The sequence below is a fragment of the Chiloscyllium punctatum genome, chromosome 10, assembly GCF_047496795.1.
Source record: "Chiloscyllium punctatum isolate Juve2018m chromosome 10, sChiPun1.3, whole genome shotgun sequence".
In the NCBI taxonomy this organism is placed as follows: Eukaryota; Metazoa; Chordata; class Chondrichthyes; order Orectolobiformes; family Hemiscylliidae; genus Chiloscyllium; species Chiloscyllium punctatum.
This window is the reverse complement of record NC_092748.1, coordinates 114,877,810-114,900,458: the sequence shown is the minus strand read 5'-3', so window position 1 is coordinate 114,900,458 and position 22,649 is coordinate 114,877,810. Positions and strand designations below refer to the sequence as shown.

The 22,649-nt window shown below is 48.8% G+C and overlaps 1 protein-coding gene across 4 annotated transcripts in view; it reads right to left on the bottom strand.

The window, feature by feature from the left end:
- The window catches only part of tmem198ab (transmembrane protein 198ab), a 140,339-nt gene that overhangs the window by 72,071 nt on the left and 45,619 nt on the right, over window positions 1-22,649 (bottom strand). For all 4 annotated transcript variants that reach the window (XM_072579990.1, XM_072579991.1, XM_072579989.1 and 1 more), the window contains exon 2: window positions 14,812-14,964. The gene's annotated coding sequence lies outside the window, so the exon portion shown is untranslated. The remainder of the gene's footprint in view (window positions 1-14,811; window positions 14,965-22,649) is intronic.

Here is a 22,649-nt window from a genome sequence, read left to right as displayed (position 1 = left end):
GTTGAAAGTTAGGCAAGGACTTAGAGAGGCAGAGACAGTCCGGAACCAGGTAACAATGTAACACTTGGTCAGAACAGCTAACACTGGCTGAGTTGCTATGAGACAAAACCAAATTTGAATTTGGCCAATCAGTTTAAATTACGCCCCAAGATACCAAACTCCAATCAAGTTTGAATTTGGTATTATGACAATATTAAAGCCAATGAAACAATCTGATGTGTTGGGGTATAAAACCAGACATTTTTGAACAGTTAGGGGATAATTGCCAAGCCACCAACAAGTACAGCCTGCCCGCAGAACATCTCTCTTAAAGATACCTTATCTATCAGTAACCTGTAAAGCTGAAACCCTAAGAAGAAGAAATGAAGACAGGAATACAGAGAAGAACTGAAAGCTGCCTGGGTTTGAGAATTGGGGGTTTTATCGGACCAGTATTAAAGAAGGGAAGGTAAAAGATAGGCTAGAAGAAGGAGTTGTAAATAGTTGTTAGTTAATTATTCTCATTAGACTTTAAAAAATTGTTCATTTTTACTTTAAACAGTGACTTTTGGCATAGTTCTTTGCCTCTTGAATTTTCACAGATTATCTCACGGGGTGAATCTTTTCTGTATTGTGGTTTAAGTTAGCCGGGGGGGGTGTTTACCCCATGTCGTAACACCTGTATCCAATGGAGTTGAGAAGAATCAGAAGTGGTCTTTTTTAAAGATGGGAGGGGGTCTGATAGGGTGGTCACAAGGAGGAGAACTGGGGCACCCTGGTTAACATTGGAGGCAAGTTTGGGAAGGCTCACTGGGTTAATTCCAAAGATGAAAGGCCGGTCTCATGAGGGGAGATTGAGCAGTTTAGGCCTGCAGTTCAGAAGCTTGACAGGAGATCTAATTGAGGTCAATGAGTTACTACAGAGGGTTTGGTGATGTGAACCCAGAGAGGACATTTTCTCATTTGGGGGCAGGCTAGAGAGGTCATAGTTTCAGGATAAAGGGCAGCTGATTTAAAACAGGGAATAAGGAGAAATTATGTCTTTCAACGGGCGATCAGTCTGTGGAATTCACTCCCCCCAAGTGTGATAGATGCTGGGACATTGTGTAACTTGAAGGAAGAGAGAGACAGTTTTTTTAAATTAACAATGAGTTGTAGGGTAATGGAGAGTGGGCAGGAAATTGGTAATGGAATTGGGGCCAGGATGATATGAGTCACGGGGCAGGTTCGATGGGCTGAGTGACGTTGGAATAGAGATGCAGGAATAGGCCATTCAGCCCCTTGAGTCTGATCCATCATTCACTGAGATCATGGCCGATCTGTGGCCCATAACCCTTAATCCCTTTGCAATAACAAAAAAATTATCTCCCTCAGATTTTAAAATTAACAACTGATCCAGTATCCTGCACTATTTGTTGGAGAGTTCCAAAGCTCTCCCACCCTTTGTCTGTGGAAGTGCTTCCTAACATCTCTCCTGAACGCTCTGACCCTCATTCTCAGACTATACTCCTAGTTCTAGAATCCCCAGCCAGTGGAAATTGGTTATCTTTATCTACCCTGTCTCCTCCTGTTAATATCTTGAATACTTTGATCAGATCACCCCTTAACCTTCTAAATGCTGGAGAACACAGAACATAGAACATTACAGCGCAGTACAGGCCCTTTGGCCGTCGATGTTGCGCCGCCCTGTCATACCAATCTGAAGCCCATCCCACCTACACTATTCCACGTGCGTCCATTTGCCTGTCCAATGACGACTTAAATGCACTTAAACTTGGCGAATCTACTACCAATGCAGGCAAAGCACTCCATACCCTTACTACCCTCTGAGTAAAGAAACAGGCTTCAGTTGTATAATCTCTCTTCATAACCTAACCCCTGAAGTCCATGTATCCTTCTTGTTAACCAACATTGTTCTCCCTCCAAGAGCAATCTATCCTTCCTAAGGTGTGGTACCGAGATCTGCTCACAAAGCTCCAAGTGGGCTCCAACCAGGGTTCTGTATAACTGCGGGATAACACCTGCATCCTTTCACTTTTACTCCAGCTCTTCATTCTTATAGTCTTACAAAATAATACTGTCCGTGTGGAGTTTGCACGTCCTCCCCGTGTCTGCATGGGTTTCCTCCCACAGTCCAAAGATGTGCAGGTTAGGGTGGATTGGCCATGCTAAGTTCCCATAGTGTCCAGGGATGTGCAGGCTAGGTGGATTGACCATGGGAAATACAGGATTACAGGGATAGGGTAGGGGAATGGGTCTGGGTGGGATGCAATTCGGAGAGTCAGTGTGGACTCAGCAGGCTGAATGGCCTGCTTCCACACTGTAGAGATTCTGTGGTGATAAGGGGTCTCCCATTTAAGACAGAAATGAGGAGAATTTTAGTTTCTCTCCCTATTGTAGAATGCTGATCTGGGGAGGGAGCCGGGTGTGATCTCAGAGGGAGTGCAATAGACAGTGGGATGTTGTTGAGGCCACAGATGGATTCTCCGGGATCTTAGTGAATGGCAGAGCAGGCTGGAGCCGCTGACTGACCCGCCTGTGCTCCCAGGATTTGTGTTCCTGTCGGATCGTCAGCCCCTACTTTATGTTCCTGTCAAATGTAAGGTCAAAACTGTGACCTCCTGAGTCAGGGCTGAGCCACGGCTGACACTGTGGGAAAATACAGAAATGATCCAGAGTAATTTATATTTCAGTGCCCTAATGAAACGTAAAAGCACTGAAAAAGCACTGGGGGAAGGTGTGTGTGTGTGTGTGTGTGTGTGTGTGTGTGTGTATGAGTGAGTGTGCGTGTGCGTGTGTGTGAGCACGGTTGTGTGTGTGTGAGTGAGTGTGCGTAGGTGTCTGTGTGTTTGTGTGTGAGCGCATTTGTGTGTGAGTGTGTGTGTCTGTGTGTGTGTGACAGAGAGTGTGTGTCTGTGTGTGAGAGAGTGTTTGTGTGTTTGTGTGTGTGTGAGAGAGAGTATGTGTGTGAGTGTCTGTGTGTGAGAGTGAGTGTTTGTGTGTTTGTGTCTGTGTGTCAGTGTGTGTGTGTGTGTCTGTGTTTGAGAGATAGTATGTGTGTGTTTGTGTGTGTGTGTGTGAGTGTCTGTGTGTGAGAGAGAGTGTGTGTGTGAGCGCATTTGTGCGTCTGTGTGTGTGTGTGAGTGTCTGTGTGTGAGAGAGAGTGTGTCTGTGTATGCGTATGAGAGAGTGTGTGTCTGTGTGTGAGAGAGTGTGTGTCTGTGTGTTTGTGTGTGTCAGTGTGCATGTGTGTGTGTCTGTGTGTGAGAGAGTATGTGTGTGTCTGTGTATGTCAGTGTGTGAGATTGTCTGTGTGTGTGAGAGAGTGTCTGTGTTTGTGTGTGAGCGCATTTGTGTGTCTGTGTGAGTGTGTGTGTGTCTCTGTGTGTGTGAGAGTGTGTGTCTGTGTGCGTGAGTGTGTGCGTATGAGAGAGAGTGTGTGTCTGTGTGTGAGAGACTTGTGTCTGTGTGTTTGTATGCGTCTGTGTGTGTCAATGTGTGTGTGCGTTTGTTAGTGTGTCTGTCTGTGTGTTTGTATATGTCTGTGCGTCAGTGTGTCTGCGTGTCAGTGTGTGTGTGTCTGTGTGTTTGTATGTGTCTGTGTGTCAGTGTGTATGTTAGTGTGTGTCTGTGTGTTTGTATGTGTCTGTGTGTCAGTGTATCTGCATCAGTGTGTGTTTGCGTCAGTGTGTGTGTTAGTGTGTGTGTGTTAGTGTGTGTTTGTATGTGTCTGTGTGTCAGTGTGTCTATGTGTCAGTGTGTGTTTGCATCAGTTTGTGTATGTGTCTGTGTGTTTGTATGTGTCTGTGTGTCAGTGTGTGTGTGTCAGTGTGTGTGTTTGTATGTGTCTGTGTGTCAGAGTGTGTGTCTGTAAGCGAGAATGTGTCTGTGCTTGTGTGTCTGTGTGTTAGTGTGTGTGTGTTTGTATGTGTCTGTGTGTTTGTATGTGTCTGTGTGTGTGTGAGTGTGTGTCAGTGTGTGTGTGTGTGTCAGTGTGTGTGTGTCTGTGTGTGTGTGTCTGTGTGTAAGTGAGAGTGTGTGTCTGTGTTTGTGTCTGTGTGTGCCAGTGTGTGTGTGCGCGCATGTGTGTGCCAGTGTGTGTGTCTGTGTGTAAGTGAGAGTGTGTGTCTGTGTTTGTGTGTGTGTGCATCTGTGTGTGTGCGCGCGCGTGTGTGTCAGTGTGTGTGTATGTGTGTGTGTGTGGCTGTGTGCGTGTCTGTGTGTGTGTGTCAGTGTGTGTGTGTCTGTAAGCGAGAGTGTGTGTCTGTTTGTGTGTGTGTCAGTGTGTGTGTGTCAGTGTGTGTATGTATGTGTGTCAGTGTGTGTGTGTCTGTGTTTGTGTGTGTCTGCGTGTAAGCAAGAGTGTGTGTCTGTGTTTGTGTGTGTGTGTGCCAGTGTGTGTGCGCATGTGTGTATGTCTGTGTGTGAGTGCGTGTGTGTGTCAGTGTGTGTGTGTCTGTGTTTGTGTGTGTGTGTGTGTGTGTAAGATGGCAAACCAATGGTGCCAGGGTTTGCTTATTATGCAATCAATCCCCTTGATGGGTTAATATTCCCAAACCTCTGTAGAATTCTCATGACCCTCCTTCATCCCTCTCCAGAACCGGGCCAGTTCCTGAACCTTGCATTACAATGGGGCGGGTGGCCCTTTGAGGATAAGCTGAATGAAGCACCAGTTGTTTCCTGGATCTCAGCACAGCAGGACTGTAGTTGTTGGCACAGCTGGGAATCCCACTCCCCTTGGCTGGAGCGAAGCACACTACTTCAGTCCCAAGCCCTCAGCCTTGACAGATGCTGACACATCCTTGCCTTGGCAACCGTTAAACAGCCATTCGGGACAGGATGAGTGCAGGCCTTGCGTTTCTGCTGGGATCAAAATGATATATAAGCCTTGCCAACTCCAAAATGCACTGAACAAGCTTCAAAAACCCTTTAGTGAGCGAAGGACCTAATGATCTCATAAACAGCCCATTGATAGGACTGTTGTGATCAGACTTGGCTCTTAAGGACGGCTTTGTCTGAGGACAAAGGGATTCTATCAAACGAGGAGCAATCTCGGGCGATGGCCACTTAGTGACACCGGCTTTTGCTGTGAAGTAATGGGACTTGGTGTGAGGTAGTTGTCTTTTCCCTAGAGTGGGGCTTTTCAAGACCAGGGGGCACATTTTTAAAGTGAGAGGAGGGAGATTTAAAAAAAGACATGAGGGAATTTTTTTACACAGAGGGTGGTTCGTGTGTGGAATGAACTTTCTGAGAAACTGGTGGATATGGATGCAATTGCAAAGTTTAAAAGAGATTGGGATGGATATATGAGTAGGCGATACTGGATTAGTGGTGCTGGAAGAGCATAGCAGTTCAGGCAGCATCCAACGAGCAGCGATTTCGCTGCTCGTTGGATGCTGCCTGAACTGCTGTGCTCTTCCAGCACCACTAATCCAGTATTTGCTTTCCAGCATCTGCAGTCATTGTTTTTACCTCATATGAGTAGGAGAGGTTTGGAGGGATATGGGCAGGTGGGACTACTTTAGATTGGGACTATATTCTGCATGGACTGGATGGACCGAAGGGTCTGTTTCTGTGCTGAATAACTCTATGGCTCTTTACATGCGAATATCTCCAAGTTCCGCTTCAGGGGGATTTGCTGCACTGGGGTGCAGTTCCAGTCCAGAGCGACAGGAGGCACTGCTGACACTTAGAGAATTGGAAGTGTGTTGCCACATTTGTGGGTGACACCAAAAATTGGTCAGGAGCAAGTGGTGAGGATGACAAAAGGAGTGGAGTGAAAGGAGCAACATGAATGCAGAATTGTCTTAGTATGTATTAAACAAAGAACAGTTGTCAACTGCTCAGAGTGTGTTGCTGGAAAATCACAGCAGGTCAGGCAGCATCCAAGGAGCAGGAAAATCAACATTTTGGGCTGGAGCCCTTCATCAGGAAGGGCTTATGCTCCGAAAATCGATTTTCCTGCTCCTCTGATGCTACATGACCTGCTGTGCTTTTCCAGCAACACACTCTGAGCTCTGATCTCCAGCATCTGCAGACTTCACCATCTCCTGGTAGTCAACTACTGTTTCAGGACCTGAGTAGGTTCATGGTCGAATTCCCCAGGGATCAGTGTTAGGGGTATTGTTGTTTGTTACCCTCATTTGTTCATGGGCATCATTGCCTGGGCCAGCATTTATCACCTGTCCCTAGTTGCCCCTTGAGAAGGTGGGGGTGAGCTGCCTTCTTGAACCACTGCAGTCCATGTGCTGTAGGTTGACCCACAATGCCCTTAGGGAGGGAATTCCAGGGTTTTGACCCAGTGACACTGCAGGAACAGCTGCCAAGGCTGGATGGTGAGTGGCTTGGAATAACTGCACTATCACAGTGCAGATAAAGGCCATTTGGCACCAACCCTCCAAAGAGAATCCCACCCTATCCCTGAAACCCCACACTTACAATAGTTAACTCACCTAGCCTACACACTACGGGTAATTTCGCAGTCAGTCCACCCAACCTGCATATGTTTGCACTGTGGGAGGAAACATACGCAGACACAGGAAGAATGTACAAACTCCACACAGTCGCCTGAGGCTGGGATTGAACCCAGATCCCTGGTGTTGTGAGGCAGTAGTGCTAACCACTGAGCCACCATGAACTTGCAGACAGTGGTGAGCCCATCCGTCTGCTGTCTTTATTATAGTGCACATTTGAAAGATGCAATCAAAACAGCCTTGGAGAGTTACTGCAGTGAATCTTGCAGACGCTACAGACTGCTGCCACTGTGCACAGTCGAGGGAGTGAATGCTGAAGGTGGTGGATGTGGGGCTGGTCAAGTGAACTATTCTGTCCTGGATGGTGTCAAGCTTCTTGAGTGTTGTTGGAGCTGCCCCCATCCAGGGCAAGTAGCCAGTATACCACCCCAGAGATGGGAGATGGTCAAATTCTCTCTTATAGCCTGGCACTTCCTCCTGCGACTTCCTTCAGTCTTATTGTCTCCCCAAGATCTCTGCACTCCTCCAAATGGATAGCACATTAGCCCAGTGGTTAGCACTGCTACCTCAGGGTGCCAGGTTCGATTCCACCCTCCGGCGAGTGCCTGCGTGGAGTTTGCACATGGTCCCCATATCTGTGTGGGACTCCCCCCCACAATCCAAAGATATGCAGGTAGGCTGGATTGGCCATGGGAAATTGCCTGTAGTATCTAGGGATGTGCAGGTTGGGTGGATTAGCCATGGGAAATACAGGGTTATAGCGATCGGGGGGGGAGGGCAAGGAGACTGGGCGGGATGCTCTTTCAGGGGGTCAGTGTGGACGCAATGGGCTGAATGGCCTGCTTCCACACTGTCAGGGATTCTGTGATTCTAATGGTAGCCACTGGAGCATCCCTGATTTCCATCACTTCACCTCCGGTAGCCATGCCTTCAGCTGCCTGGGCCCTGAGCTTTGTAAAAACTGTGTGCACTTATACATTCGACATTCCTACCCAGCTGAAGACTGCAACCTGCCACAATAGGCAGGGGATGGTGGTGAAACACTAAGAAGGTCACCAGATCAATAATCGAACCAGCTGACCGACAGTGTGACCCTGGCAGCTGGTGGAACTAAAACGCACTTACAGTAAATGCCGTGCAAAATATTGTTTTCCCTTCACTTCAATGTTTCTTTTCAACTTTGCTGATGAGTGGAAGGCAAAATGCTGTGACAATTCAAGGCTGAGATGGATTTTTTTTAAATCAGGAAGCGAATCAAGGGTTAGAGGGAAAAGGCAGGAAAGTGGGGTTAATGATGATCAGCTAAGATCTCCTTGGAATAAAGTCAAAGTCACATGACACCAGGATATAGTCCAACAAGTTCATTTCAAATCAGCTGCTCCAAAAGATTGTGATTTCAAATGAACCCGTTGGACGATAACCTGGTGTCATGTGACTTCGACACTTGGGCAGCACGGTGGCACAGTGGTTAGCACTGCTGCCTCACAGCGCCAGAGACCCGGGTTCAATTCCCGCCTCAGGCTACTCTCTGCTTGGAGTTTGCACATTCTCCCCGTGTCTGCTTGGGTTTCCTTCGGGTGCTCCGGTTTCCTCCCACAGTCCAAAGATGTGCAGGTCAGGTGAATTTGCCATGCTAAATTGCCCGTAGTGTTAGGTAAGGGGTAGATGTAGATGTAGGGGTGGGTTGCGCTTCGGCGGGGCGGTGTGGACTTGTTGGCCCGAAGGGCCTGTTTCCACACTGTAAGTAATCTAATCTAATCTAATCTTCCACATCACAGTTACTACTTATTGAAAGGTACAGCAGACTTGATGGGCTGAATGGCCTACTGCTCCTTTTTTCATGGAATCCCTACAGTGTGGAAACTGGCCCTTCGGCACAACATTGGTATTCATTTTCCAATGTTCTATAGATTCAGGATCAGTTCCTGTGAATTGGAGGGTGGCACATATTTTCCCACTTTTTAAGAAAGGAGGGAGAGAGAAAACAGGGAATTATAGAGCGGTTAGTCTGATGTTAGTGGTGGGAAAGATGCTGGAGTCAATTATAAAAGATGAACATATGACTCACTTGGATAGCAGTAACAGGATTGTTCAGAGTCAGCATGGATTTATGAAGGGGATATCGTGCTTGACTAATCTTCTGGAATATCTGGAGGATGTAGCTATGAAGATGGACAAGGGAGAGTCAGTGGATATAGTGTACCTGGACTTTCAGAAAACCTTTGATAAGGTCCCACATCGGAGATTAGTGAGCAAAGGTAGGGAACATGGTATTGGGGGCAAAATACTGATTTGGATTGAAAATTGGTTGGCTGACAGGAAGCAAAGAGTAGTGATAAATGGCTCCATTTCGGAATGGCAGACGGTGACCAGTGGGGTACCACAAGGTTTGGTGCTGGGACCGCAGCTGTTTACAATATACATTAATGATATAGATGAGGGCATTAAAAGTAATATTGGTAAATTTGCTGATGGGTGACAGGGTGAAATGTGAGGAGGATGTTTTGAGAATACAGTGTGACTTGGACAGGCTAGGTGAGTGGACAGATGCATGGCAGATGCAGTTTAATGTGGATAAATGTGTGGTTATCCACTTTGTTGTCAAGAACAGGAAGGCAGATTACTATCTAAATGGAGTCAAGTTAGGTAAAAGGGCAGTACAAGGGGTCTAGGGTTCATGTACATCAGTCAATGAAAGCAAGCATGCAGGGACAGCAGGTAGTGAAGAAAGCTAATGGCATGCTGGCGTTCATAACAAGAAGGAAATGAGTATAGGAGCAAAGCCCTGGTGAGACCACACCTGGAATACTGTGTGCAGTTCTGGTCTCCAAATTTGAGGAAGGGCATTCTGGCTATTAAGGGAGTGCAGCATAAGTTCACGAGGTCAATTCCCGGAATGGCGGACTATCTTATGTTATGGAATCATAGAGTCATAGAGATGTAGCGCATGGAAACAGACCCTTCGGTCCAACCTGTCCATGCCGACCAGATATCCCAACCCAATCTAGTCCCACCTGCCAGCACCCGGCCCATATCCCTCCAAACCCTTCCTATTCATATACCCATCCAAATGCCTCTTAAATGTTGCAATTGTACCAGCCTCCATCACTTCCTCTGGCAGCTCATTCCATACACGTACCACCCTCTGTGTGAAAAAGTTGCTCCTTAGGTCTCTTTTATATCTTTCCCCTCTCACTCTAAACCTATGTCCTCTAGTTCTGGACTCCCCGATCCCAGGGAAAAGACTTTGTCTATTTATCCTATCCATGCCCCCGATAATTTTGTAAACCTCTAGAAGGTCACCCCTCAGCCTCCGAAGCTCCAGGGAAAACAGCCCCAGCCTGTTCAGCCTCTCCCTATAGTTCAAATCCTCCAACCCTGGCAACATCCTTGTAAATCTTTTTGAACCCTTTCTACCTGTGACTCCACTTTCAAGGAGCTATGAACCTGCACTCCAAGGTCTCTTTGTTCAGCAACATTCCCTAGGACCCTACCATTAAGTGTATAAGTCCTGCTAAGATTTGCTTTCCCGAAATGTAGCACCTTGCATTTATCTGAATTAAACTCCATCTGTCACTTCTCAGCCCATTGGCCCATCTAGTCCAAATCCTGTTGTAGTCTGAGGTAACCCTCTTTGCTGTCCACTACACCTCCAATTTTGGTGTCATCTGCAAACTCACTAACTGTACCTCTTATGCTCGCATCCAAATCATTTATGTAAATAACAAAAAGTGGAGATCCTTGTGGTACTCCACTGGTCACAGGCCTCCAGTCTGAAAAACAACCCTCCACCACCACCCTCTGTCTTCTACCTTTGAGCCAGTTCTGTATCCAAATGGCTAGTTCTTCCTGTATTCCGTGAGATCTAACCTTGCTAATCAGTCTCCCATGGGGAACCTTGTCGAACACCTTACTGAAGTCCATAAAGATCACATCTACTGCTCTGCCCTCATCAATCTTCTTTGTTACTTCTTCAAAAAACTCAATCAAGTTTGTGAGATATGATTTCCCACGCACAAAGCCATGTTGACTATCCCGAATCAGTCCTTGCTTTTCCAAATACATGTACATCCTGTCCCTCAGGATTCCCTCCAACAACTTGCCCACCACCAAGGTCAGGCTCACTGGTCTATAGTTCCCTGGCTTGTCCTTACCGCCCTTCTTAAACAGTGGCACCACGTTAGCCAACCTCCAGTCTTCCGGCACCTCACCTGTGGCTATTGATTATACAAATATCTCAGCAAGAAGCCCATAATCACTTCTCTAGCTTCCCACCGAGTTCTCAGGTACACCTGATCAGGTCCTGGGGATTTATGTCGGGTTTATGTTGAAAGATTGGAGCGACTGAGATTGTATATGCTTGAATTTAGAAGGCTGAGAGGGGATCTGATCGAGACGTATAAGATTATTAAAGGATTCGACACTCTGTTGATGGGTGAGTCCCGAACCAGAGGACACAGTTTAAAAATAAGGGGTAGGCCACTTAGAACAGAGTTGAGGAGAAACTTCTTCACCCAGAGAGTGGTGGATGTATGGAATGCTCTGCCCCAGAAGATAGTGGAGGCCAAGTCTCTGGATACTTTCAAGAAAGAGATGGATAGAGCTCTTAGAGATAGTGGAATCAAAGGTTATGGGGATAAGGCAGGAACAGGATACTGATTGTGGATGATCAGCCATGATCATAATGAATGGTGGTGCTGGCTTGCAGAGCCAAATGTCACAGGTCCACACCAACCCTCCAGATAGTAACCCACCTAGACCCATTCCCCTTACCCTATATTTACCTCTGACTAATGCCCCTAACCTATACATTGCTATACACTATGGGCAGTTTAGCATGGCCAATTCACCCTGACCTGCACATCTTTGGACAGTGGGAGGATGCCAGAGCACACAGAGGAAACCCACGCAGACACGGGGAGAATGTGCAAACTCCACACAGACAGTCGCCTGAAGTGGGAATCAAACCCGGGTCCCTGGCGCTGAGGCAGCAGTGCTAACCACTGAGCCACTGTGCCGCCCCATTTTGTCCACCCCCCCCATTCAACACTGACACTTCCACAGCACGGCTACTATGTTATTGAATAGTAGAGCAGACTCGATGGGCTGAATGGTCTACTTCTGCTCCTTTTGTTTTAAAAATGGTCTCTTACAGAGTGTTGCCAACAACTCAGGTTCAAGCCCCGCCCTGCCAGAGGTCACCGTGGTAGTTCTGTTTTCTTGGTCTGAGATTGAGCAGTAATGACCCTTGGGGTTGAAGAATGTGGTACTAGAAAAGCACAGCTGGTCAGGCAGCATCTGAGGAGCAGGAGAGGCAATGTTTTGAGCCTGACGGGCTGTGCTTTTCCAGTACCACACTCTTCGACTCTGATCTCCAGTATCTGCAGTCCTCACTTTCTCCCAATAATGACCCTCCCGTCAAATTCACCATCAGTTACCTCTATTTCTCTCTCTCTCAATCTCTCTCTCTCTCTCTCTCTCTCTCTCTCTCTCTATGATGAGTGAACAGCTTCTGGGCCTGTGGGGACTTTCACCCGATAGTGATAACTGCTGGAGAAATCTCTCCCACTGTTTGTATGAGCCAGCTGACATGGACTGTGCTGGGAAAAGGAATTTGTCAAGTTAGAGATTGTCATTCAGACATTGTCGTAGACAACAGGAAACATGGAGTGTGGAGGAGTCACAGCACTGATTATTCACTCCAAAATATGTCCTTGTTTTACCCCAAACATGTTCAAAATAAATTGGAAATCCTGGATAAAAACCTCACAATACCCACCACTGCTCTGTTAAATCTTTCACTGCAGGGGCAATATCAGCAGTTCCTCCACTATTACTGGGTCAAAAGCCTGGCTCTCCCTACCCTGGTCCCATCCAGTTTACTCTGGATATCAGGATCCCAGGGCAGTTCTAACCCAACGGCCTTTATTAAAGCAAACTTCAAAACAAAACACTGCAAAACTCTTACCCTTAACAGAGCTCGCAGTCACAAGTGAACCAGTCCACGTGGATTTTTCTCAGATCAGTCAGAAGCAAGTGATCAGCTCACTCCATCTGAACCTTCAGCCATTGCTCAGAGCACCCTCTGAGCTAATTAGCTACACTCTGAGGGAAAGCTTCCTTAAACTGATACAAAACAGTCCACGTGATCACACTGTGTGTTTTTAAACAAGACTCCACTCTTTTCAGAGTTACAGTGACATGTGTGGAGTTTGCACATTCTCCCCGTGTCTGCGTGGGTTTCCTCCGGGTGCTCCGGTTTCCTCCCACAGTCCAAAGATGTGCAGGTCAGGTGAATTGGCCATGCTAAATTGCCTGTAGTGTTAGGTAAGGGGTAGATGTAGGGGTATGGGTGGGTTGCGCTTCGGCGGGGCGGTGTGGACTTGTTGGGCCGAAGGGCCTGTTTCCACACTGTAAGTAATCTCATCTAATCTAATCTAAATCAGTACATCACTCTGCAGTGACAACACTTAATCTAAACACACACTCACAACTCACACAGTCTCTCTCACACACACATACACTCACACACTCTCTCACATACACATACACTGACACACTCTCTCACACATACACATACATACTCATACTCTCTCACACGCATATTCACACTCTCTCTCACACACACACTCATACTCTCTCACACACACTCATACTCTCTCACACTCATACTCTCACACACTCATACTCACACACACACATTCACACACACTCACACATTCATACTCTCTCTCACACACACTCTCTCACACACTCACACTCTCTCACACACATACACCTGTTACTTCAGCAAAACACTGAATTACATTAAAAACAATTAATCTTTTAATAATTACATCACCTGTACGTTCACTTCATTTCATTTCACTAACCCTGCAATTTTTCAGGTAATATCCGTGTACGGACATCACATGGACTGCAGTGGTTCCGGAAGGCAGCTCCCCACCTTGTCAAGGGACAGGCGATGTCTCCTGACCAGCCAGCGAGAGCGATTTCCCATGAATGAAAACAAAGGCACTGCTATTGAGATGTCAATCACAGAATCAGACAGCACACAGGCATCCCACTTTATCTGTGCCTGCTCTTTGGAAGATCTATCCATTTCCACGTCATGAACTTACTCAATTCTCGTTCCAGGTTCCCTATTAAATCTGGAGCTCATTCCCAGTTGTAACAATTCACTGAATTAAAGAAAGATTGCCCCACCTCCCCTTTAGCTGTTCTGCTTATGTGTTAAATCTGTATTCACCAGCGACTGACTCTGCCGTTGAGGGAAAGAAATCAAAGTTATTAGGAGCAAGAGAAGGCCATTCAGCCCTTCAGGGAGGAAGGGAGGATGGCAGGTGCTGGAGATCAGAGTCAAGAGTGTGGGGCTGGAAAAGCACAACAGGTCAGGCAGCATCCGTGGAGCAGGAGACTCAATGTTTCGGGCAAAAGCCCTTCATCAGAGCTGATTCTCCTACTGCTCGGATGCTGTCTGACCTGCTGTGCTCTGTCAGCCCTTCAGCCTCCTCTGCTCCAGGTCGTTCTGCTGTAACGCGCGTTTCATCACTGCAAATTCTCTGTAACCTGATCGACAAAGTGGGGACGCTGTTACCAAAGTGCAAACTTTTAAAACGTGTATTGGCTGTAACATGATTACACTGCCAACACTTTAAGCTCTGTTTCCAAGGTGTGATTTTTCTATAACGTGGGGTTGCACAAGAACACAACCATCACGTTATAGAAGGATGACCTGTATTTGATAAGATCATAGCTAGTCTGTTAAAGCTAGCTTTAACTCCACTTTCCCAACTGTTTTCCACAACCTTCGATTCCTCGATCGGTCAAAATCTGTCCAACATTTCTTTGTGTCTATAATGTCAAAACCAGATGCTGGTTTTGAGCATCTCCGTTAAATCTCACCCAGGTTCTGACAAGAGCTACCTTGGTTTCTCCGAGCTGTCCACCTTGACTGAAGTCAAGATTAGAGTGATGCTGGAAAAGCACAGCAGGTCAGGCAACATCCGAGAAGCAGGAGAATCGACGTTTCGGGCAAAAGCCCTTCGTCAGGAAGGATGTCTTCGCGATGTTAATATTGAGACCTGTATGGTCACAATATAACTGGAGCAGCTTCAGATTCCTGATGAAGGGCTTTTGCCTGAAACGTCGGTTTTCCTGCTCCTCGGATGCTGCCTGACCTGCTGTGCTTTTCCAGCATCACTCCAACCTTGACTCTAATCTCCAGCATCTGCAGTACCTAGCTCCCCCCACATGGACTGAAGTCCGTCCCCAAGCCTATTACTGTCCCAGTGAATGTCCGCAGTCTCTCTAAGACCTTAACTTCTGTTGTGTGAAGTCTCATGTGTTTGGAACTTACTCAGAGCAGCCATTGACCAGTGTTGATGACCTGGTCAACCGTCTTCATTCAAGAGAGAAAACTTTGCGAGGATTATCGCTGACACGAAATGAGTCACTAGGGGTGTGCAGGGCAGTGTATTCCCGACATCCTTAACACTTCTCTGTTTAACCTCTGCAAAACAAGACAGAATAAAAGGTTACGGGTCAATCTGCTGTAACGCGCGTTTTGTCAGCGCACATTGGCTATAACGCGACTGGCGAATCGAGGACGCTGTTTGAATAATGTGAACTTTGTACCGCATGGGTAAAGCGATTTCCTATTAGCGATCTTCTGCAGCGCGATTTTCTACAGTGTGAGGTTGGAGAGGAAGACAGCTGTCGAGCTACAGCAGAACAACCTGCATTTCTTCACAAAGACTGGGCAGCAGCCCTGGTAAAGGAGTGGCCTGTACCAATACAGGTCAGTACTTAGCGTGCAGTCCACCCCTCACCCCAACCCCTGCCCTCAGGAACCAGCACTGACCCTGACCTCAAACAAACACAAAGAGGCTGTTGGGATCAATTAGACTTTGTGTAAGTGCCTAGTGCAGTTGAGAGCAAATCTTCGATTGGTACAGTGATGGTTGCCATTGGTTACCATGTGCTCTGAGGAACAGCTCTCCAAATTGTTCTGTTCCCCTTACTGTTTCCCCACAACACTACAAAACCCCCTCTTCAAGAACAATTCCAAATCCCTTTGAAAGTTCCTCTGCTTCCCCCACCCTTTCAAGCGTGTCCACATCACCACAACTCACTGCAGCAAAAAAAATGCCTCTTCCTTTTCCATCATGATTTGAAATCTGTCTCTCTCTGGTTGCTAACCCTTCGTCCATCTATTTAATGTCTATCACAACCTTCATTAAATTTCCTCTTCACCTCATCCTCTGTTGAGGAGAGTAATCCCAGCAATTCTAGTCTCTCCACAGGACTGAGGTGCTACCAAAAACGTTCCCCATTCTGATGTTCACTCTTATTGCCTCTTGAAACAAGGACAGACTGAGGAAAAGAGATGGCCAGAAAGTGTCAGTTATGCTATTTAAAGTCAGTCCCTTCAGTCATGGAGACAGGTCGAGTCTGTCCTCAGGAGAAAAGAGAGGTCTGAAGGGAAAACTGAGAGAGATCTTCAAAACGTAGCATGTGTGGCTCGGCGGTTGGCACTGCTGCCTCACAGCGCCAGGGACCTGGGTTTGATTCCAACCTCAGGAGATTGTCCGTGCGGAGTTTTCACGTCCTCCCCGTGTCTGCCTGGGTTTCCTCCGGGTGCTCCGGTTTCCTCCCACAATCCAAAGATGTCCAGGTTAAGTGGGTTAGCCATGGGAAATTGCCTGCAGTGTTCAGGGATCTGCAGGTTAGTTGGGTTAGCCTTGGAACTGCAGGGTTATAGGGATGGGATGGGTGTGGCTGGGATGCTCTTCAGACAATCGGTGTGGACTCAATGGGCCGAATGGCCTGCTCCCACACTGTAGGAATTCTATGATCCTCAAAACCATGAGGAATCTGGATAGAACACTTCCATGGAAAACCTGTTCACTTTGGTTGAAGGATCTGGAAACAGAGAGCGCAGATTTAACCAGCACCGTGAGATGGTGGGGATTTACCTCCAACACCATATGTTTACTTGATGCAACATAATTTCTGTCATTTACTGAACATAAGAAACAAGGCCTGGATATTCCAGTATTGGAGAATCACACAGACAATCTTTACAATGAACCAGTACGTACAATCATTACATTCCTCTGCCACATAAGAGTCCGGGCTAATATTAGTTACAACAGAACAACATGATTATGTAGAGTTCCATGCTTCAGGTGTTTCAAGGTAAGATAGAATATGAGACATCAGAGAATACCTTCAGTCAAATAAAGACATTCAGACTATCAAGTCTGCAGAGAACCTCTGAAGAATATCCCACCCTATCCCTGTAATCCTGCATTTCCCATGGCTAACATACCTGGTGTGCACATCCCTGGACATTATGGGGCAATTTAGCCTGGCTAATCCACCCAACCTGCACATCCTTGGACTGCAGGAGGAAACCCATGCAGACACGGGGAGGGGGGGATTGTGCAAACTCCACACTGACAGTCTTGGTAACCTCAGACCGTATTCTATGGTGCAGGGGTAATATCACGAACATTTCCCGTACATCAAATACTGGCATTCCGACAGACCGAGTGTGAGACGTAACCCAACAAGAGGGAAAGACCACTTCGCACAGGAGGTGGTTAGGATGAGGAAGGTGCTGCCTGACAGTGTGGTGGAGCCATGTTCAGCTCAGGTATACAAGTGGGAATCCAATCATTATCCATCCAGGGAAAGATGCAGGGTTCTGGAGAAAAGGATGGCCAGTTGGTCCTTCCATCAAAGAGTCAGCATGGAAATGATGGCCGAATGGCCTCCATTGTGCTGTAACTATGCTTTTTCAGAAGAAGATTGGTACAGTTTTAGATTAGATTACTTACAGTGTGGATACAGGCCCTTCGGCCCAACAAGTCCACACTGACCCTCCGAAGAGCAACCCACCCAGACCCGTTCCCCTGCATTTACCCCTTCACTTAACACTACGGGCAATTTAGCACGGCCAATTCACCTGACCTGTGACTGTGGGAGGAGACTGGAGCAAACCCACGCAGACACGGGGAGAATGTGTAAACTCCACGCGGACAGTTGCCTGAGGCAGGAATTGAACCGGGTCTCTGGCGCTGTGATGCAGCAGTGCTAACCAAGGGCTAAAGGGATCCAAGGGATTGGGGAGAAAGCGAGGACAGGGGAGTGAGTTGGATTCTGCGCCATGACTATACCGAATGGCAGAGCAGCTTTAAGGGGCCGAATGGCCTACCTCTGCTCCTATTTTCTATGCTTTCCATGACTCGATGATACTATTTGACTGATATGAGTTTGTTGTTGAAATCTTGTGCCTCACCTCCCAAATGCAACATCTAAAAGGACAGAATTTCATAACGGCTGCAGTGCTTCAACGCTCTCTCTCGCTCTTCACCTCCCTTCGGAACGTTCAAACTGCAATAATCCTCTGACTTCACTTCTCCACCTTCACTGATTTAGTTTTGAGTGCTGCCTTACAGAAAGAGCATTAAATCTTCAGGGAGTACAGAGGGCAGGATGCTGGAAGGGTTTTGGGAAACTAAACTCATGAGGAGAGAACCTAAAATATTCCGACTGTTTCCACTGGAGACGATTTAACAGATCTTTGTAAAGAATGGTGCCAGTGTTATGGCAGTGTAAATAGGGGGAAACTCTTTCTGTTGCTCAGGTCCCAAAGAGTCCATCAGACTCAGACAATGATTAACAGGGTGTGGAGACGCATTCAGGGAAATTTCTTGGCGTGAGCCAGCTGACTGAAGGACTGCATCATCACTGGGAATGGTTAAGACATTAATGGAAAAGTGAGGTGCTGGGGAAGCCCAGTAGGTCAGGCAACATCCGAGGAGCAGGGGAGTCGACATTTCGGGCAAAAGCCCTTCATCATTTGCTGGAAATGTCGACTCTCCTGTTCCTCGGATGTTGCCTACCTGCTGCGCTTTTCCAGCAACACACTCTTCGACTCTGATCTGCAGTCCGCACTTTCGCGTGGTTAAGACAGTGTCAAATTCTCAACCCTGAGTTCAAATCTCTCCATTCCCACATCCCTTTCTACCTTTTATTCGTGCATGAAGGCAAGCACTGCTGGCTGGCCCAGCATTTACTGCTCGTCTCCAGTTGCCCTGAGGAAGCTCATGGTGAGCTACCTTCTTGAACCGCTGCAGTCCATGTGCTGTGGGGAGACCCACAATGCCCTTAGGGAGGGAATTCCAAGATTTTGACTCAGCGACACTGAAGGAATGGCGATATATTTCCCAAGTCAGGATTGTGAGTGGCTTGGAGGGGGGAGTTTATGGGTGGTGGTGTCCCATTTATTCCTGTACCTATTTCCAGGTCTACCACCCACCATGCTCTCTGTGTTCCTCTGGCCCCTTGCACATCCCACCCCCAGTTTCCATCGCTCCACCATTGCCCGGACTGCAGCTATCACAAGACGACACAGGCACTATACAAATGCCAAGTTGTGGTATTTTGTGAAACGGACACACACATTATGTAACAGTCAGCGATGTGTGTCAAAGGTTATAGACGACACTCCTGTGTAGCACTGAGGGAGTGCTGCACTGTCAGAGCCCATACTGAGAGAGTGCTACACTGTCCAATCCCATACTGAGAGAGTGCTGCACTGTCCGATCCCATACTGAGGGAGTGCTGCACTGTCAGAGCCCATACTGAGAGAGTGCTACACTGTCCAATCCCATACTGAGAGAGTGCTACACTGTCCGATCCCATGCTGAGGGAGTGCTGCACTGTCCGATCCCATACTGAGGGAGGGCTGCACTGTCCGATCCCATACTGAGGGGGTGCTGAACTGTCTGACCCCTTACTGAGAGAGTGCTGCACTGTCAGAGCCCATACTGAGAGAGTGCTACACTGTCCGATCCCATGCTGAGGGAGTGCTGCACTGTCCGATCCCATACTGAGGGAGGGCTGCACTGTCCGATCCCATACTGAGGGGGTGCTGAACTGTCTGACCCCTTACTGAGAGAGTGCTGCACTGTCCGATCCCATACTGAGGGAGTGCTGAACTGTCCGATCCCACACTGAGAGAGTGCTGCACTGTCCGATCCCATACTGAGGGAGTGCTGCACTGTCCGATCCCATACTGAGGGAGTGCTGCACTGTCCGATCCCACACTGAGGGGGTGCTGCACTGTCCGATCCCATACTGAGGGGGTGCTGCACTGTCTGACCCCTTACTGAGAGAGTGCTGCACTGTCCGATCCCATACTGAGGGAGTGCTGAACTGTCCGATCCCACACTGAGAGAGTGCTGCACTGTCCGATCCCATACTGAGGGAGTGCTGCACTGTCCGATCCCATACTGAGGGAGTGCTGCACTGTCCGATCCCACACTGAGAGAGTGCTGCACTGTCCGATCCCACACTGAGGGAGTGCTGCACTGTCTGATTCCATACTGAGAGAGTGCTGCACTGTCCGATCCCATACTGAGGGAGTGCTGCACTGTCCGATCCCATACTGAGGGAGTGCTGAACTGTCCGATCCCATACTGAGGGGGTGCTGCACTGTCCGATCCCATACTGAGGGAGTGCTGCACTGTCCGATCCCATACTGAGGGGGTGCTGCACTGTCCGATCCCATACTGAGGGAGTGCTGAACTGTCCGATCCCATACTGAGGGAGTGCTGCACTGTCCGATCCCATACTGAGGGGGTGCTGCACTGTCCGATCCCATACTGAGGGAGTGCTGCACTGTCCGATCCCATACTGAGAGAGTGCTGCACTGTCCGATCCCATACTGAGAGAGTGCTGCACTGTCCGATCCCATACTGAGAGAGTGCTGCACTGTCCGATCCCATACTGAGAGAGTGCTGCACTGTCCGATCCCATACTGAGAGAGTGCTGCACTGTCCGATCCCATACTGAGAGAGTGCTGCACTGTCCGATCCCATACTGAGGGAGTGCTGCACTGTCCGATCCCATACTGAGGGGGTGCTGCACTGTCCGATCCCATACTGAGGGAGTGCTGCACTGTCCGATCCCATACTGAGAGAGTGCTGCACTGTCCGATCCCATACTGAGAGAGTGCTGCACTGTCCGATCCCATACTGAGAGAGTGCTGCACTGTCCGATCCCATACTGAGGGGGTGCTGCACTGTCCGATCCCATACTGAGAGAGTGCTGCACTGTCCGATCCCATACTGAGGGAGTGCTGCACTGTCCGATCCCATACTGAGGGAGTGCTGCACTGTCCGATCCCACACTGAGGGAGTGCTGCACTGTCCGATCCCACACTGAGAGAGTGCTGCACTGTCCGATCCCATACTGAGGGAGTGCTGAACTGTCCGATCCCACACTGAGAGAGTGCTGCACTGTCCGATCCCATACTGAGGGAGTGCTGCACTGTCCGATCCCATACTGAGAGAGTGCTGCACTGTCCGATCCCACACTGAGGGAGTGCTGCACTGTCTGATTCCATACTGAGAGAGTGCTGCACTGTCCGATCCCATACTGAGGGAGTGCTGCACTGTCCGATCCCATACTGAGAGAGTGCTGCACTGTCCGATCCCATACTGAGGGAGTGCTGCACTGTCCGATCCCATACTGAGAGAGTGCTGCACTGTCCGATCCCATACTGAGAGAGTGCTGCACTGTCCGATCCCATACTGAGAGAGTGCTGCACTGTCCGATCCCATACTGAGGGGGTGCTGCACTGTCCGATCCCATACTGAGAGAGTGCTGCACTGTCCGATCCCATACTGAGGGAGTGCTGCACTGTCCGATCCCATACTGAGGGAGTGCTGCACTGTCCGATCCCATACTGAGGGAGTGCTGCACTGTCCGATCCCACACTGAGAGAGTGCTGCACTGTCCGATCCCATACTGAGGGAGTGCTGCACTGTCCGATCCCACACTGAGAGAGTGCTGCACTGTCCGATCCCATACTGAGGGAGTGCTGCACTGTCCGATCCCACACTGAGAGAGTGCTGCACTGTCCGATCCCATACTGAGGGAGTGCTGCAATGTCCGATCCCATACTGAAGGAGTGCTGCACTGTCCGATCCCATACTGAGGGGGTGCTGCACTGTCTGATGCCATACTGAGGGAGTGCTGCACTGTCCGATCCCATACTGAGAGAGTGCTGCACTGTCCGATCCCATACTGAGGGGGTGCTGCACTGTCCGATCCCATACTGAGGGAGTGCTGCACTGTCCGATCCCATACTAAGGGAGTGCTGCACTGTCCGATCCCATACTGAGGGGGTGCTGCACTGTCCGATCCCATACTGAGAGAGTGCTGCACTGTCCGATCCCATACTGAGGGAGTGCTGCACTGTCCGATCCCATACTGAGGGGGTGCTGCACTGTCCGATCCCATACTGAGAGAGTGCTGCACTGTCCGATCCCATACTGAGGGGGTGCTGCACTGTCCGATCCCATACTGAGAGAGTGCTGCACTGTCCGATCCCATACTGAGGGGGTGCTGCACTGTCCGATCCCATACTGAGGGAGTGCTGAACTGTCTGATCCCATACTGAGGGAGTGCTGCACTGTCCGATCCCATACTGAGGGGGTGCTGCACTGTCCGATCCCATACTGAGGGAGTGCTGCACTGTCCGATCCCATACTGAGAGAGTGCTGCACTGTCCGATCCCATACTGAGGGAGTGCTGCACTGTCCGATCCCATACTGAGGGAGGGCTGCACTGTCCGATCCCATACTGAGGGGGTGCTGAACTGTCTGACCCCTTACTGAGAGAGTGCTGCACTGTCCGATCCCATACTGAGGGAGTGCTGCACTGTCCGATCCCACACTGAGAGAGTGCTGCACTGTCCGATCCCATACTGAGGGAGTGCTGCACTGTCCGATCCCATACTGAGGGAGTGCTGCACTGTCCGATCCCATACTGAGGGGGTGCTGCACTGTCCGATCCCATACTGAGAGAGTGCTGCACTGTCAGATCCCATACTGAGAGAGTGCTGCACTGTCCGATCCCATACTGAGGGGGTGCTGCACTGTCCGATCCCATACTGAGAGAGTGCTGCACTGTCCGATCCCATACTGAGGGGGTGCTGCACTGTCCGATCCCATACTGAGGGGGTGCTGCACTGTCCGATCCCATACTGAGAGAGTGCTGCACTGTCCAATCCCATACTGAGGGAGTGCTGCACTGTCCGATCCCATACTGAGAGAGTGCTGCACTGTCCGATCCCATACTGAGAGAGTGCTGCACTGTCCGATCCCATACTGAGGGAGT